Below are 19,752 nucleotides of genomic sequence, written 5' to 3'. Positions count from 1 at the left end.
TTTCTCTCTTTATTCAGTTCCTCTCTCTTAATTATTCTTCTTCCTTGTGTTTTTTGCCATGCTAAAACTCAACCTTAAAACTTATCTTCTTCACCTTCAGCTTCCTCTTCCTCACCATCATTTTCCTCTATTATTCAGCATGTTCCTCGATGCCTCACTCTAATCTAACTGCATCACATCAACAGCAAAGAGTATAGAAGCCAAGAGAAGAAGCTGTGGTACTTTTTTTGACATCAGCCGCTAGATGACACTTCGGTAGCGCTTTTTGGAGAGACCATGACCGCGAAGTGGAGTAACGGAAAGCAATGTTCATCAAGCACTTGACTGTGACAGCTAATTATTCACACAAGTGTACAAATTATTTAAGTCTTAAGTGGGAGCCATGCCAGCGCTAGCTTATCGTTATGCACCTGCTAACATACATTTTTTGGCCTAGTAGCTAGTAGTCTTAATTCCTTTTAGAAACTGCAGGTCCTATCCATAAAAAATCATATACATTTTAATTTATATATCCATAATTAGAATGGGTTAATAAATACAGTGACCATTTTCAATTATTTCAGCGATAACTTATTTTGGTCCATAAGGCAGGCTTTGGCGGCAGGACACACCATGAACCCAATCCAAACATCAGACAGCAGCTTTTTGTGAACATGTTTACCCAATCTCCAAAGTGTCTTTATATTGAATGTTATAAACATTAGCCCTTAAGTAATCAGTAGATTGTTTCTGTTTTGTTGAAACATACTCAACTTCTGCATCTGAGTCAACCACATAACTTATTCATTCAAGTAGAGTTAACAAGAGTCAACATCGCTGATGTTTTAAACAATACAAGGCCTACTGCTGAACCTCATAGACTTCTGCCTTTACTTACCTGCTACATTCTTACTACTGGGAAATTGTCTATTATAGATGAACCCATTTAACTTCAAGTTCTGTAGGAAAAAAACCTGGTGAGATTCATTAGCGTTAGTAAGCACCTAGCTGTCTTAATGGAACCTGTTTTATGAATGAATGAATAAATATAATGATGATTTTTACAGGTGTGCCAGGTGGGTGCAGAATCTAATTAGGATAAATTAGCACAATTACCAGTTTCAACCTGGTTATAGTGGATATAGTGTGAAACACGACTGCAGTTGTTAACAATGTTCTCTAGGTCTCGGGGACCCAGCTCAGTGCAGATCCCAAATCTGTTGTTCTTCCGTACCTCAGCAACGTCATTTGATGCTGTAAGGTGCCCTCTGTAGGTAAGGTTAGGGACAGTTTCCTGCCTTTATAAGGACAGGTGTGGGCAATCAGTGCCTCTTTGTCTGATTCCTGGTAGATGTGTGGCAGGACTGCTTGGTGTGTGCAGGTTAGAGAGATCTGTGGAGAAACAGTGGCTGTGTGCTTTGATCAGAAACCTATTGAGGTTTCTTGTATATTCAGATGTAGTGAAGCTGTGTCCTGATTGATCCTGACTGATATATGCTCTATAGCACCATGTTGAAGAGGTAGGCCACAAACAACTGCTTTGGTGTGTTTAATTGAAGGCCTGTCACTTGTACTGTAATTTAATTCCTTAGGAAATTCAGCCCTAGTCTCCCATCTTTTTTGAGCCAGAGTAGTGAGCCGAATCTTCTATATATCTGCTGGTATCTGCTTAAATCAGGGCCCCAAATTGGTCAAGGTAACCTAACTGGTATGGTAATGTAGGAGGGTTATTCCCTCTGAGGTATGTTTGCCAGTTTATATAAATGATTTTTCAGTCTGTTTTCCCCCATTACAGCGATAGAATCTCCCCGTGGTAAGTATCCTGTCTAGTTATGGCTTCTTTCAAATATTAGTTTTATATTATCCTGGAGTTGTATGTTTAGCTGTTACTTGCTTTAGCTTTTTATTTTTCTGGTCGGTCAACGGCGCGAGCCCTCGCCCACATGAAGCGTCTGTGGTCCGCAGCGGAGCGCTGGCCCAAGCAGCTGGTTTTGCGAGATCACAAGATCGCAGGAGAACTACATTGTTGGGGGAAATTGCAAAATCACACAATATCAAAGTTAAATAAGCATTTCAGTTTGCACCTCCGAGGTTGATTTTCTGCTCATTTGGAAATTATTCCGTGATTTTTGTGCTCATACCATGGGTGAGTACACTACTTAATTAAATCTATTTTATTCCCCAAGTGTGTTGATGTTAGAATTCGGTCCTGCCATGTTGTGTCCTGACCTACAAAGTTAATAGTTGGAAGAACAGTTGGATCAAAGATCTCTGGTTGTTTTGTATTTTTTACAAATATATTTATTATCTATGATTATTTGTTCTATTTCACACACAGTGCCTGTTAGCAGGAGGAGAACTCTTGCTTTTGTTCTGCTACTTAATGCAGTACAGAGAAGAAGAGGGAGAAGAAGTCATTTTTGGGTGCATCCCCTCAACCAACAAAGGAGACAACAAGGGGATTTTTATCATCTCGTGGCAGAACCGCGGCTGGACAGCCAACGCCATTATCAGTATTTTCGGATAAGTGCAGAGCAGATGGAGGAACTTCTGTCCTTCATTGGCCCTGAGCTTACCAGACCAAAACAGAGACTTGCTGTTGGACTGAGGTAAGCAGCTAAATTCATACTCAGTAATAAATATAAGTAATAATAAATCACTGACCAAATGTGTACAACATTTTAATCCACAACTTTCTTACCACAATAAAAAATAATTGTCAATAAATTAGAAAGATACACAAAATAAACAACTTTTTAAATACTTAAGTACTTACTTACTTTCATAAGAAATCAAACAAAAACTATTACAACTATTAAAACCAACAGATACTAAAAATGTAATAACTTCTTATATAGACAAAGTAAAAAGACATTTACACAATACATTTAGGGGGAAAAATAGTTTTACATCTTAACAGGATAAAGGACATGATTCAAAAGAAATGAACATTTTCTCTTTTTACAATTTAACACCTTTTTGGTTTTAATCCTAAATGTCCGTGAAGTAGGACCCCTCGGTTCTTTGCTCTTCCATTGTGGGTCAGAGCTTGCTGCCAATAGTTCTGTGTAGGGCCCTATTGGCCTTGGACTAGTTTGTGGGGGATGGGTGATGGGCTGAAAGCTGATTGGTCTGGTGGCCTGGCCGGAGTGTCCTGTGAAAAACGGGGGAGGTTGTGTGGGAGGTGGAAAGGTTTGCCATCCAGATGTTTGTTGGGGGAAAGCAGGAGTTTGCAGATTTTGCCCTCTTTCCAGGTCATGTATCATGTTGAGAATACTGATTTTAGCCTGCTGTCTCCTGTCTTTATCCAACCTGTGAAGCACTGGCACCAGGCTAAGAGCTAAATGGTATAATTCGTCTAGCTCACCATCAGGCTTATGGGGGTTAGGGGGAGGCTCCTGTAAAATTGAAATCAGCCGCTCCCCAATGTCCTTGTACTGTTTTTGATGGCTCCTTCTGGTGTCCTTTGCTGCTTGCTGCGTCACTGTTGCTGTCTGCTCACTAGGGCTGCGGGACCTAGAGGGTCTCTCCCTGGAGGTTGAGGGTAATGATAATGATGGGACAGGAGATGCAGTTGAAGCCCTTTGTGGAAAACTAGGGGTACTGGAACGGTCCTCGGATCCAGACAGTCGAGTCCCAGATCTTTCCCTTTCTTCCATATCCAACCACTGCACAGCAACTAAGTTGCTTTTGGAACTATCATAACATTTAAAATAAAGAGAATAATAAGGAAAAATGTAAACATAACATTCACATAACAACATAACATTTAAACATAATTTAAAGTCTCTTAAAATATACTGTGAAATAATACAGTGTTCTGGGAACCAAGGTTAGCACACTGTTATATACTTAAAATAAATTCATGAACCTTAAATATGTTTAAATAATTGTATACAGACCTTCTTGGCTGGAGGTATGGCAAAAGATGGGACATAATCTCAGCATATTTCTAGTCCTTCTGTGTTCCCCCTGCTGATCCACTGGGCATGCTTGTTTTTTTTTCTTTTACAAAAGCATCCCGAAGCGATTTCCATCTAGCTTTGCAGACTTCTACTGAAACAAAAGAGACAAAGATGAATACAATAATTCTACATGAAACGTATCTTTATTTGTTTCTTCTACTCCTGGTTCATAAGGGGTCAGCATTTCTTAAATGTAAATCGGGGCAAGACCCAAACGAGCTTTAAAAGTGATCAGTAAAATCTTAAAATCAATTCTAAAACGGACAGGGAGCCGGTGAAGGGAGGCAAGCATAGGAGTGATGGGCTGTCGTCTGTTAAAACCAGTAAGAAGCCTAGCTGCTGCATTCTGGACCAGTTGGAGGCGAGAGAGAGATTTAAGATTGATACCGGAAAGGAGTGAATTGCAGTAGTTGAGTCGAGAAAAGATTATTGCATGACTTTTTCCAGGTCGGCGTGTGACAGAATTGATTTGAGTTTGGAAATGGATCTTAATTGAATGAAACTGAACGACTTTCTTAATGTGTTGTTGCAATGTTAAATCTGAATCAAAAAATACTCCTAAGTTTAAAATATTTGAAGACAGCGGACCAAGGGAACTTTCAATCTGATTGATATGCGAGTTGGGGTAGTTGAAGAGTATGATTTCTGTTTTTGAGTAGTTGAGCGGCAGAAAACTTTGTGCCATCCAACATTTAATGTCCCTGAGGCAGTTAAAAATAGCAGCTAGGCTTTTTTGGTCACCAGGTCTCAGCGGAAGGTAAATCTGTGTGTCGTCTGCGTAGCAATGGAAAGAAAGATTGTGGCGATGAATAATGTTACCAAGTGGGAGCACATAAATAGAAAATAAAAGTGGACCTAAAATTGAACCTTGCGGTACACCACAGGCAATCTGAGAGGTGGAGGATGAGTGGTTACCCATGGTGATCACAAAGGTTCTGTTTAAAAATAGGAATAAAACCAATCAAGAGCAGTGCCCTTGACGCCAAGCCGGGTCTCGAGACGTTCGATTAAAATAGCATGGTCTACTGTGTCAAATGCCGCACTCAGATCTAGAAGAATTAAAATTGCGCTCTCTCCTCTACCTGCAGCTAAAAGAAGATCATTTGTTATTTTGAGAAGGGCAGTTTCCGTACTGTGCAATGCTCTAAAACCTGACAGAAATTTCTCAAAGATGTTATTTTGACTCATAAAAGCTAAAATCTGTGTTGAAACCACTTTCTCTAAAACTTTGGATAAAAAAGGGAGTTTGGAAATTGGCCTAAAATTGCTAAGAACATCAAAATCAAGATTTCGTTTCTTTAAAAGAGGTTGGACCACAGCATGTTTAAAAACAGAAGGAAAGTGACCATTTAAAAGCGAGCTATTAATAATTAATAAAATACTGGGCCCGACCGTGTCTATAACTTCTTTGAGAAATTTAGAGGGGATGGCGTCAAGGCTGCAGGTGGTTGGATTCATACGAGATAAAATTTCTGATAAAATTGGCATTGAAATAGGGGTAAAATTGCTAAAATAGTTAATTAATATGTGTGTGGGGTTGTAAAACATGGTCGGGGGGATAATCTGTTGCCTAATGTCGTTGATTTTATTTGTAAAGAATTTTAAAAATCTCTCACATCTTTACATTACAGGGGGAGGGGCTGCTTACAGAGTCTAAAATTTTAAATACAATTTTTGGGTTAGAGGGATTAGATCAAATTAAATTAGAATAAAAGGATGCTCTTGCTTCTTTAATTGCTTATTGATAGTTTTTCATTGCATCTTTCCAAATTTCTTAAAATACATTTAAAACATTTTTTTCCCCCATTGTCTTTCTTGATTTTGTAGGGGGCAACAGAATCTAGGGTAGTCACAATCATGTCATGACTTTGAGCATGCTCTGAGAGAGTGACAGTCATCTGACAAGACAAGCATGGCGGAGCGGCTCCAGAGAGGGAAGAGTAAGTGCCCATTTTCAGTCAAAAACATACATTTATGTTCATGTTGGCCAAACAAACTTGCTCTCAGTATAATTTTAACTGTTACAAGTAATAATATTTGATGTTATTTTGAACACATATCGCGTAATAAATTTATAGGATATTTTCAAAGTCCCATGTCGATTGCAATGGACATCAGGAGTTGGGCGAGTTTAGCTAACACTCACATGTTTAGTGTCAGTATATAAAGAAACAAAATACCTGTAAGCTTTTCATAGGTAAAGTATGATGTCACAGTTTATTTATTCATGATTATAAAATTTTTAATATACATTTTTTTGTACATAATGTTCTTGTAGAGTATAAAGTCGAAGACTTCCTTGAACATCTCATAAATGGAGAGTTATCCAAACTTGACTCCTTGAATTCAGGAAATGAGGAGGATAGTGAGATAGGAGGTAAGTTTAGAAATTAAGAGTGTTTTTCATTCTTAGTATGTGGTTTTCATCAATTTAATGTCGTATATGTAAGATCTAAATGGAATGCATAAGAGTTCAAGAGTGAGAATACATAAAATGAGTTAAAATGTCATTGTTTTGTTATTAGATTCAGAGAGGGACAGAGGAGAGTTTACATGCATGCCTGAAGAACTTGATGTGGCAGATGAGATTGAGGAGACAGACAGTGTAGTGACAGAGGAGGACAAGAGGATGGCAGAGGTGGACAGAGGAGGACAGGAGGAGATGACAGTAACCAGGAAGGAAGAAATCAAGTGGCTTCACAGGCCATTCACTCCATCAGGGACACTTCCTTTGAAGATCCTCCAATTTATGAGAAACATCCCATGAGGCCCTATGAATACTTCAACAGATACTGATGAACAGTATATACCAGATGAGATCTTCAATTTGATGGCCGACAACACAAATGTTTATGCCATGCAAAGTGGTACACGAAGTTTCAAACCGACAAGTTCAGGAGAGATCAGAACCCTAATCGGTCTCCACCTTGCTATGGGAGTGATGAAGATGCTAAGAGTCTCCATGTACTGGGAAGCTGGGATGGACATTGGTATTTTTAAAAACACCATGCCCCGTGACAGATTCTTCCAGCTCCGGTCACATTTGCATTTGGTCAACAATTTGGAGAAGCCAGCTGAGAACAATGATGTGTTTTTCAAGGTACGTCCTCTCTATGATGCCATACACAGTAGGTGCTTGGAGATTCCACTCAAGGAGAACCTTTGCATTGATTAACAAATAGTGCCATTTCGCGGAGCTCTGTCTGTCAAGCAATACATCAAAGGGAAGCCACAGCCATGGGGGGTGAAGATATACTTCCTGTGTGGGAAAAGTGGCATGGCCTATGACTTCCTGCTGCATCAAGGCACTACAATGGAGCTATCACAACAGCACAGGAAGCAGCTGGGACTTGGAGCTGGAGTGGTGTACCATCTTTGCCAGCAAATCACGAGGCCAACCACAAGTTGTACTTTGACAATTATTTCACAACGTACAATCTTCTGGAGCTGCTGGCTGAGAGGAAAATTCATGCCGCTAGAACAGCAAGGGTCTCTCGCTTTGCCAGGCCTCCTCTACAGTCTGACAAAGAGATGGGCAAAAAGCCACGAGGAAGCTGTGATGAAGTTGTGAGCCGTGACGGTCAGGTGGCAATGGTGAAATGGTATGACAACAGACCAGTTGTCATGGCCTCCAACTTTGTTGGTGTTGGCAGAATGGATGAAGTGCAGCAGTGGGACAAAAAGAGGGTCCTATTTGTGATGGTGTCGCGTCCAGAAGTGGTGAAGCTATACAATGAAGCAATGGGCGGCGTTGACCTGCTTGATCAACTTGTCAGTCTGTACCGTACAGATAGTCAAAAAAGTGGACCCTGAGAATGATCACACATGCTTTTGACATGGCTGTGGTCAATAGCTGGTTGGAGTACAGGCTGGACGCCAAGAGGGCCAATATCCAGACCAAAGACATCCAGGATCCCCTCCATTTCAAGATGAATGTGGCCCAGTGTCTGGTGAGAGTCCATAAAACAGTGGCAGCAAAATGTGGAAGACCCAGTATGTCTCCAGAACCACAGCATGTTCCCCACAGACCAGTTCAGGATGTAAGGCCTCTACCTAAAGTGCAGCATGACATGGTTGACCACATGCCAAATTATGATGAAAAGAAAGAGGCTACCAGATGCAAGATGCCATACTGTACAGGAAAAACACACGTCTTTTGTGACAAGTGCAACATCTACCTGTGCTTTGTGCCATGCCGAAACTGCTTCAAGGCTGCTCATTGAAAATGAGAATACATGAAAACATCCACAAGCTGATGTCTTCTCAAGTTCAAGTTCCATTCCAAGTATTATCAAGTACAACGTGAATAATGTAGCATGAAATGATGCTTTGGAATCAATCGCTAGCTGCTAGCTAAAGTGATGTAGCACGTGTGCGAGGTTAAAACCTTTAACCCCTCACAAAAAATGTGCAGTTGTACATATATACCGTGTTATCCAAACGTGTATACTTATGTTCAGCAAATTGTGTATATTCATCGACACTTGTGCAAAAGGAACATTAATGCACCCATCAAAAAATAGCATACAACAATCATGCTAACCTTAACATGGGACTTACCTTGTCACGATCACAGTCTATGGTCACGATGTACGACGCAGACAGGACTCCGTGAGACTTATTATCGACACATATAAAATACTACTGCATAGAAAGTATTATTAAATAGACATGCTGCGTGTTATTTACTTTCACAAAGATACTCGGTTCGAACGAAGCGGAAAGAAAGTAGTCATCATCTGTATTCACGTGGACGATGGGAGCCAGCACAGTGACACTGTAACTGAACTTCAGCCTGTCGTCGCTCGGATTCGCCCCGCTCTTTAGGCAAACACGTCACAGATATGTTGGAATTCTGGGAGCAAATCAACACTTAACAGAGTTGCTTAGATTTAACTCCCCGGATTAACACCAACTCTTTTGAGGAACTAACTCTCACATAGTTGAATTAGATTAAACAAGGGTTGAATTGACACTGTATTTTTAACACACAACACCAACACTGGAAATCTGACACTTTAGATTTTGCTGTGTACATATATTGTGTTCATGTGCATGTTTAGATTGCATCATAGCATTTCCGTCTCTTCTTGCAGGCTCTGGGTTTTCCTGGTGATGACCTCACTGCTGTTCCGTACCCTCGCTGTGATAAACCTATCAAGTTCATGTGCATGTTCAGAACCTTATACAGACTAGAAAAACATGCAAACATCCAGTTCCAGATTTTTAGGCCATACCTGATTGATTACTATGTCGTGTCGGCCATTGGAATGGACATGAAAAAATACTAATAAAAAAAATTGTTTTTTCCACTTTGTTTTTATGTTAGAGAGGAGACAGAATCAGTTAAAAAAAAAAAAATTTACCCAGCAGAAAAAATGTGGGTCTGAAGGGGATATTGTATAGGATTATATAAGTGTTCTTTGAGGTTCTGATTATTCATTTCATTGTTACAGGTAAAAAGAAGCAGGGAAGAGACTGGCCAAAAAGAACAAAGACAGGCTAAACAAAGACATTGAGAAACTCAAAAGACAGCTGAAAAATGAAAGAAAACGAGCTGACAAATACCGTAAAAGATATAAGCGCCTAACTCAGAGCACATCCCCTCGTTCTAAAGTGAACAATTTGACCAGGACAGGCAGAGTAAATTCCAAAATAAAAAAAAAACATTACCATGAAGCCTTGATTGCAGACCGTAGTCTTCCACAGAATGAAAACCTCCTGGCAATTTGCAGACGTCCTGCAAATAGATTTGTCACAACACTCAAATCTAAAGTGAAAACTTTCTATACACGTGATGATGTTAGTCGTATTACCACAGGGAGAAAGCAAACAGTTACCAGGAAGAAAGTGAAGAAGCAAAAAAAGTTTCTGGTTGATACAATGAAAAATCTCCATGGAAAGTTTCTTGCTGAGAACAGCTGTAAAGTATCATACTCCCTATTCTGTCAGCTGCGGCCATTTTGGGTTGTACATCCCACTGTATCAGACCGCAACACCTGCCTCTGCAAGATTCACGAAAACTTAAAATTTATAGCAGAGAAACTTCATCATTTGAGGCTTACTGAAACATCGGATCTTGAGAGCCTTACCAAAATTATTTCATGGGACACCTCTAGAAAGGCTTGTATGTATGATGAGTGTGTAGAGTGCAAAGACAAGACTGTTCAGCTCTCAAGTTATGATGGCACAGCTAATGTGGCATTCACACAGTGGGTAACAACTGAGAGAGAGAGAGAAAGCAAAAGTGATGGTCCATCCACAGTCAAGATCACCATGAAGAAAACTGTTGAAGACACACAAGACTGGTTGAGCTATTTCACACTCTCTTACACAAATACAAAAGACATACATTCAACATAATTCAACAGTATGCCTACTGCAGAGAATTAAAAAGCAACATGTCAAACAGCAAGGCTTTGATACACATTGATTTCTCTGAGAATTATACTTGCAAATACAGCACAAAAATCCAGGCCGTTCACTTTGGCTCCTCTCACCAGCAAGCTCCTTTGCACACTGGTGTTTTGTACTGTGGCAAGGAGGAGCCTGTTTGTTTCAGCACAGTGTCTCCCTCCAGACATAAAAGCCCCCCTGCTATATGGGAACACTTGAATCCAGTGCTAGATTATCTCCAGGCATCTCATCCAGAAGTGTGTACCATACATTTTTTGAGTGATGGGCCATGCACTCAATATAAGCAGAAGGGGACCTTCTACCTGTTTAGTACAGAGTTGGCAAGGCGTCGACTAAAGGAGGCACATGGAACTACTTTGAAGCAGCACATGGCAAGGGGGCTACTCATGGTGTTGGGGGCACTTTGAAGAGAACAGCAGACAACTTGGTGAGCAAAGGCTGTGATATACCTGATGCACAAGAGCTTTTCAAAGCTCTGAGAGAAACATCTACAACTGTGAAGTTATATTATGTAGAAAAGGAAGCGGTGGAGAAGGCGATAGAGAGGATGCCCAGCCAGATTCCCCCAGTGCCATCCACAATGAAAATACACCAGGTGGTCACTTTTACCCTGGAGAGATCCTGCATCGGGAAGTTAGCTGCTTTTGTTCCACACAACAGCAGCTAGGATGTCAATGTTTCACCACACAGCACTTCAGCTTTAACATAGAAAGCAGCCAATGTGGAGACAGACATTTCTTGGGAAAATGATGAAATGATAGGGAAATGGTGTGTCCTCAAGTATGACAACGATCTGTATCCAGGGATCATTCTAAATAAAGATGAAACACATGTTCAAGTAAAGTGTATGCATCGTGTCGGAAGCAACAGATTCTACTGGTCAGCACGAGAAGACATCCTGTGGTACCTGTTTGATGACATACTGGAGCTAATTCAAGAACCGCCACATGGAAATTCAGAGAGACGTGTGGAACCGACTTTCTCAGTCACTGCCATAACTGCATCATTTAGGATGATAGTTGCAAATGCATTTGCATGAGCAATGGTTGTGTTATAGTTACAGTGTTATAATTTTTTTACTAGCCAGTTGCAATTTTACTTATTGGCTTTTGTTTGGCTATGAGGATGAGATTGAGATGCTTTGAACTTTTAACATTCTTTTTAACATTGGACAGCATGAGTTTCTTGGGAAAGTGTTTTACTAATTGGGAAATTGACTGACCTTGAATTTGATATTTTTAGTGAATGTTAGGCCATGTTAGTGGTTTGTTGTTGTTTGGCCCTGATGAGATGTTTTATAAATGTTAGCTATTGAGTAGTTGTATATGAGATTTAAGATATTGTAAATTTAGAATACATTAATTTATTTGAAAATATGCCAAAAATGACCATGACCTGTCATTTAGCTAAAAAAATATTATTATTATTTTATATTATTAATTATTGTCCATACTTCTTAAAACATTTCCAAATGTTTCCAGCATTTGCTGAAGATTAAAACATAAAATCGTGCAATTTGTCCTTTCCACCCCGTCACAATGTTCCACTCTGTAACGCAATTGTCCACCCGGTCACAATGTGATTTTTAAAATAAATATTGGACAGGGGTGAGTTGGTGGTTAAAGCCAATACTAAATATAGTTTATAACTGTAAGAATCTACAAAAATGGATTTTGGAGTAAAATTGTACATTTTGGCAAAAAAGACGTGTTATTTATTAAGGCCAAGAATTAAATTAAAAGAAAAAATATTTAAATTTCATATCAACTGTTGGTGTTTTTGAGAGAAAAGACTCTTTCCAAAGTGGAATACATTCTGTTTTCTTTGCTTAGTTCTAAAATTACCACTGAACTTGTTTACCTATTGTCCTGTGATGGGGTGGAACAAACCAGCTCTGATATCTGGATATAATGGGTTAAAAAGTATAATAAATAAGTGCCTGAGCTTGCAAAATATGTTTTATTGCAGGTATAACATATTCTTCATCCTGAAATACAAAATTCAAAGTTTGGTTATGATCAAATATCTTAAAATTCCAAGGTCCAATCTGAACAGTTTCCATGGAATGACTCATATGCAGTTAAGTAAATCTTACCAAACTGTCGTTGAACTTATCTAGTCCTTTTCCTATTTATTCAACCCAGTTGTGTGGGACCGGTTGACATAACTAAATAAAGTAAATGTAATATTTCATTTCTTTAAGTGTGTAGTTCTGACAAGGCTGCTAATTTGGTTTTCCTTTTTAAAACATTTAGAATATAAATATTAACTTTGGGTTTACTTGGGTTTCAGTACTTTTGTATAAAGGTTTGTACTGAAAGCGCCCTGACATATTTATCTGGTCTGTGTCACAACAGCAGCACACAAACACACGTTTCTGTCAGCAGAAAGGTAACACAGTGGTGTGGTGCAGATACAAGAGAGACACTGTGTATGTTTACGCAGGAGGCACAGCAGATTAATTAACTTAATTATTTGAATCTCCAGACGGACAGGATCTTATTTTATTTTTAAAGTTCTGTGTGCTGACCATGAAAGAAAGGTCGGCTGTAAATGTTTATTTACTTATTGTTGCTGCTGGATCACATTGCTGTATTCATATCTGTGGGCACGATTGACGGTGCCACAGGTAGTTATGTTTGAGGTTTATAATACATTTACCTCTAAGTTCCGTGTGTGAGTGTGTGTCTGTTTCTGCGTGTATTAGAGAGAGCGTGCATCACAATGAGCACGCATGATGGAGAGCTTGGTGTTGGTCTCTGGCTGTTCTTGGTCCGTGCGCGGCTCCAGCAGGAATCTCCTTGAGGTGAAGCAGGTGTGTGTTAAGGAAGCGGTGAGCTTTTGGCATCACTAGAGTATGTTCAATGTGCCCAAGGCCGTTTCTGGACATTTTGGGGCCCTAAGCGACATCTTACACTGGGGCCCCCCCAAACCTAAACCACCACTACCGACTCAAAGCCCCCCACCCCAGTCATTTTAATACCCCTGAATGAAAATTAATGGCAACGCATACTTTATTATCAATAAATCTTTTAATTAAGAAATATAAAACAATAAATTACTTTTAAATAGAACATGTTCAAGAATATGAATATATGACAACTTAATTCAAACAAGACTTGATATAATCTATCCCATAGTGAGTAAGCAAACTAAGCATGTTGTTTAAAAAGCAGCAGCAAGGTGGCTGTAGCCTACCTGATGGTTGTTGACTTTGTCCAGCTGCCTCTTCTTGTCCTTGTGCAACTGCACTAAAGTAGTTCTGAATAGCTAGAGAGAGATTTAACAAGACAAAAAACATACCAGGGCCAGGGGTAGAGCTACATGATGTGGCTTTAATAGTCAAAACATGCTTTTCTCTTTTGATGAAATCCACACAGATATATATGGGTCTCAAGTAATAGCATAGTGTGAGACAATTAGTTAGCATTAAACAGGGTAGACTAAAACTAGGTAAACAAGATTGAAAAAGCAAGTGTCAAAGCTCAAAATTGCAGACGTGTGTTAGGATTGTTTTAGAAGTGATTTGAAGCTTCTAGCTCCCACTGTTCATGAGTTATGCCTTTTCTTTTGGGCCGAGTCTTTAGGCGTTTTTTTGCCAGGAGTTGTGCTTTTTTCCCTCAGCTGTATTATACCTCTTTTTATGGCATTTCTTTTTTTTCTTTTTATATAAAAACTAAACTTCGGAAAACTCATATCTTCTCTGTCTTCTCTCCTGTCTCGTTTTACTCTGGTACTCCTCGGTTTTCGCCTCTGTGTCACTGAATAAAACATAGGCTGATGGCACCCTCTGGAGCCTATCAAAGTGTCCAATTCAGAAACATGACTGTCTACATCAACAACAAAGATGGCTGATGAGCACTGATCTATAAACATACAGAGAGAATGAGCAACACGCCAGGCAAAGAGGGGAGACTTTCTGTATATACGGGCACGTGGGTCTAAGAGGGTTAAAAATAGTGATTATACATATGAGCGCAATTTCAGCTGATGCTGTTAGCTTTGTGTAACATTAGCCGATCTTATTGTGGGAATTTCTAACCATAAATACTGTTGCCTCACCTGTATAAAAATGACGCCAATCATTGCTAGCTAATATTAGCTAATGACAATACGTTTTCAAACTGACAGTATGTTAACAGTTATGTAAGGAAAAACGGCTAAGTCAGTGTAGATATGTCCTTCTTACCTGCACTTTCGGCCCGTTTTTTTTCGCCATGTTTCTTCTTTTTCCGTTTGTCTGCTCCCGACGGGTACGACCGCTTCATGTTGTTGACTTTCAGCAGAGTCTCTACACGCCAAACATGACATGATGATGCAACGCAAAGCCAAGACTCCTAATTGACAGTGTATTGGATGCGCCAACACTGACTGCTAGGGGGCCCCCTGGTGGTTGGGGGCCCTTTGCATTCGCTTATAATGCCTATAGGGAGAAACGGTCCTGATTGTGCCTTATTAATACAAAACAATAAAATAATGTATATTCCCTGCGGGACCAGAGAATGCACGAAATCAATAGAACTCTACTGTGCGGGCTTGAATTGTCAGAATCTTTGCGGGAACGGGCGGTAATGGTCAGAAATCCAACGGGAGAATCACAGATGAAAGTGTATGAGCACAAAGGATAAAGTGAAAAGTGTGTGTTTGAAAAGCAGCCATCACTGTTTTTATTAGGAGTGGATCATTAATGTGACTCAAATGATTGTGGTGCTAGAGGAAGTGTCACCACAAAAGGACCCCCCTATGCTGTGACAAATTGAATGCACTGAGGGCTATGATGCCGGCCCTCCTCTAGGAGACCCTGTGGATCTTGTTAGGCATAGAAGTGATGTGTAGAGAAACTAGCTGGGGATTGGTAATGGGAGAGAGGAGCCCTATTTGGTCATTAAAAGAAGCATTCATATATTTATTACAGAAATGTATTCAAATTAATGAAGAAACTCCAAGAACCAGTCATACGAATAGTCACACAGCAGATCTTCAGCTTCAACACCCACTTCAGTGAGGTCCATGAGAGACTCCTAATGGCACATACACAGGTTTGTCATCAAATTCAGCGCATGCATGACAGTGTGTCAATAATCCAACTAGCTTCTCCAAACAGGGGCCGTGCTAGACTCCATCTACTGTATGTAGTAGAGGTCTGCACGGGTCCACCGGAACCCAAGGACCCGGGACCCAGATGGGTTTGGGTCCACGTATTACGTGGGCAAACGGGTCAGGGTCAGTACTCGTTCTATAAGCCCCAGTTCCGGGTCTGTTCAACATTATGTGCAATACCCGAGTGGATCAGTGATTAGAAAGGGTCCATGGTTAAAGTGCTGTGTGTGTGTGTGTGTGTGTGTGTGATATTTAACTTGCAACAATGTATCATCATTTGGATGAGAACGTGTGGGAAATAAAGTGAAAAAAAAACGGAAGAAAGAGCAACAAGTTGAGTGATGTGACTGCAGGTTCAGAGAAAAGTTAAAACTCGAGCCGGTAAAGATGGATACCTTCCTCACTGATGTGGGGAAAAAAAGCTGAAAGAAAACAAATATAAAGAGGTAACATTTGTCATCCGTCCCGACCCATTTCAGGGTCTCTTTGGGTTTGGGCACGAAATTCTGGACCTGCATGTAGTACACACACTATTGTACCTATTGTCTATTGTCCCCACAAAAAAAATAAATCCAAACTATTCCTTTAGGACTTTTTCAATTTTAAATATGGCCACCAAATGTTGTATATTGAAGTGAAATATTTCACTCAGGCTACTGTGATGAAATATTGTAGTAAACAGAACCAAACCAGGTTAGAAGACAGATAGATTAGATACAAATGTTTTCAAATTCTAAATGGCCTTATCAACAATGACAACAACTTTAATGAAGAAGCATTAAAAGATGAAAACTCCCAATAAAGTATTGTCATGCTCTCCTTAACATCTGAGGTCCATCAGGTCAGCAGACGGTGAAAAGTAACATCAACATTTAAAACATGTTATTGTGGAATAGAAATTCATACCATGAATCTTCATTATAGTTTGTGATGATGACTTACAACATCAGCAGTTCAACGTAGCGTTCGTCTGCAGAGTTCTGCTGATTTGGCCACACTGTCAGTTTCAGCCAGCATGCCTCTGCAGAGGCTCACAGCAACAAACACAAACTGTCACTATGATGAACATTGTTCATGAGTCCAACCAGTTATTCTGTCCATACTGGTGCATGCTTTGTAGAAACTGGGCCAAACATTAATGAATAAATATGAAATGAAATATGCAAAGAAAAATTAAGCCAGAATAATTCAGCAAGTGGGAAATAAAAATCAGTTAATACATTTTTAACATTGGGGTTTGACTCGCAGGGAAAAGAACACTTTGAATTTCATGTTATCCGTTCTTGTGAAATGAGCATAAAAGACAAAAAACATATTTGTGGTTTGCATGTGCTGCACGTATTTGTATGTGAATGACATGTAATCTTAATAATTTGTCCACATTTCTTTTGTAAATGAGGCTCTGAGAGTAAAGACTCCTGTCCTGTTCACTGAACTCTCTCATTTAGCTTCTTCAAAGTACTTTAGTGAATATAAATCCTCTCAAAGGTGACATGAAGGCTACAAAGATCCAGCATCATTATGTGCAAGTTTCCACTGTGGAATCTCAGATCACATCAGAGAACGCTCCGATTACAAAGGAGCTTCAGGGTACGAGGGTGAGAAATCTTGGTGGATTAAAGTTAGCACTGATACGATTTGTGTGTGCATTAGGTGATGGAGGGGCGATTTATCTGCACACTGCTCGTTTAGAGAGCTTGCTTGCATGAAATCTTTCTTGCATGACAACTTAATATGCATTTGCATGCAACGCTTTAATTTCAAGACCATCAGAGGAGAAGAGAAGCTCAGAAATCGGGTCAACTCTTCTTTGTCTCCTTATTCTTGTCCTATTTATGGATAGCTTTTTAGCTGCAACACACCCTCGTCGTCTACTGTGTATTAACCATAAAAGTGGCTGCATTGTTGATCTCCTGTCCTGCCAAAGGTACTGCAGGTTTAATAACTGATACTCTTCATTTAAACTAGCCTCCGAAAGCTTAAAATGTAACAGTCTAAAAGATTTCCATAAGAAACAGGCTTTGAATTCAGAAATGATGTAAAAAGTAAAAACTAATTCATAAACAGCAAACGAGCTGCATACAAACAACACAACACAAGTTAAAACCCAGTGAAAACACATGCACCAGAAAACTGCTGCATATCCAGCCATCACAATGGAAGTGCTCCAGGTCTGTAGAGGCCGCTAAATGAAACTGAATTTTGGTGAAACATGTTTTTGGAGAAAACTTACAGGCAAATGTGTGCTGCTGGGAAGACACAGTTTCAAGGCCTGCAGTGGGAAACAGGGCTGGGCCGTGACGAACACAGCTCTCTTGTCCAACAGAGGTCAGTGTGACAACAGGGAGTACTGTTGTGAGGTAGTTTTCTTGTCAGGTTTAGCTCCTGGCACCTCAGGGCTGACCCTGCCAAAACGCAGGCCCAAGACTTCAGAGTCGGACACAAACCGATGCTCGACATCTCTCTCACTCCTCTCCCAGCCCCACTGTGTCTGTGTTATCCCTGGTGTCAGGGCAGCTTCATACTGCCTGCCTGAGCAGCGCTGACGGCTGCGTCGCTGAACTGCTCTGCCTCACGTCATCAAGGTCTTCACACTGGGTGCTGCTCCTGCCAGCACTGTCCTTCTACATGAAATTTACCTTATTAAAGGCCATAAACAATTTGAATGTCTTGGCTTTATAAATGTCATTTAGGTTGATTATATACAGGAAAGAATGAAGAGGTGTCTGCTGAAAGGTAAATAATAATTACCACCTGGCTATTATTCACCTGGCTGTCTGCTATATCCAGGAGTGGTTTCAGGTATTTGTTGTACAGGTTTCAGGCTCATCAGAAAACAATCTTATTTACATAAGAAATGAGACCTTAATTAACATACAGACGAAAACAACTGCACAAGCTGAGAGCGAGAGAGAGAGAGAGAGAGAGAGAGATCTCACCAGAAGAAATAACATCCGTAACCTTTTGTTATTTAATTTTTTTTTTTTTAAATAATAGCAGAAAGACACTACACTAAAAATACACAGAAACTAAAGGTAAAAGTCAACTTTTTCAACAAGTGAGACTGATGACATACAAACCTGTGTGGGAACACAAGTTCACAGAAGATATAACTGCTGTGATGTCTAAATGCATCATAACAGATTAAAAGTGTGCGTTTACTCCTATTCCACGTCTGTCTGCACCACAGAGCACAATAACTGAGCTGAGAGCGATTCTCCATCGGGATGTCAGTGCGTCTGCTAGCAAACCACGGCTAGCAACACAAGTGAGGAAGGCACAGACAGGTCGACACAGACATTTGAAAAGGCAGGGATATAAAGAGACAGAATAGAAAAGAGGAAATTGCGACTCTTTTGAGGGTTTATCCAACATGAAAGAAAAAGAAGGGAAAAAAGTGTTTCAGTCAAAGAAAGACGTGTTTTCTCCAAGCAGTAATTGGTGCACATAAAAAGGGTCAGTGTCACAGTGGCAGGTGACCACATCTTTTGCCCATAAACATCAATGATTTTGTTATGTAGCCAATATGAACACATCTAACGGGTTTATTAGAGAATCAAATCATTGAAACAACCTAAAAATAGGTGAGTGCAAGTAGAGAAACAATTCTTGTTGCTAAGTAACAGGTGGTGGCGGTCCTCTATATGCCCCTGTGTAAAACAATGCAGACACAGGTAGCTGTCCCTCACAGCACACAGGTGAGTGTGGTTTAAGAGCAGATCTGAGAGACAGACTGACACCTGACAAGAGGGACCAGCAGAGGTAGAGGATGGTGAACGCAGGCTGGATGATAAAGTGTGACACACAGAGTGACACAAATGTAACGTCAGATTGTGATTTGTGAAAAAGAACATGGGAGGAGGGGGAGGAAACGTATTTTTGGAAAAATGATTGAGAAACTGTTTTTATTGAACACAAACATTTTAAATGTACATGGACTTGGTTCAAGTTCACTACGTAGCAGCCTCTGCCATCAGTGTGTTAATGTGTGTGTGAATGGGTGAATGTGACATGTAGTGTAAAAGCAGCTTTGAGTGGTTGCAAAAACTAGAAAAGCGCTTTATAAGTACGGTCCATTTACCATCATCCCGACACGTGGAGTCCACCAAGGTTTAGTTCTTGGGCCACTATAATTTAACCTTTACATGCTCCCTCTCGGTCAAATCATCAAGACGACACACACATTTGTGGAGATAGATGTATAGGTGCTCCACAGCTGAAACAGATTGCTGGTAGTTGGTGTCCATCAGAGAAAATCGGTAACTGAATCTAGGACACGGGTCGTCCAACT

The sequence above is a fragment of the Semicossyphus pulcher genome, unplaced genomic scaffold (genome assembly GCF_022749685.1).
Source record: "Semicossyphus pulcher isolate SPU_LCO1_2020_fin unplaced genomic scaffold, fSemPul1.0.p SCAF_7, whole genome shotgun sequence".
NCBI classification, from domain to species: Eukaryota; Metazoa; Chordata; class Actinopteri; order Labriformes; family Labridae; genus Semicossyphus; species Semicossyphus pulcher.
Note: the sequence above shows the minus strand (reverse complement) of the source record.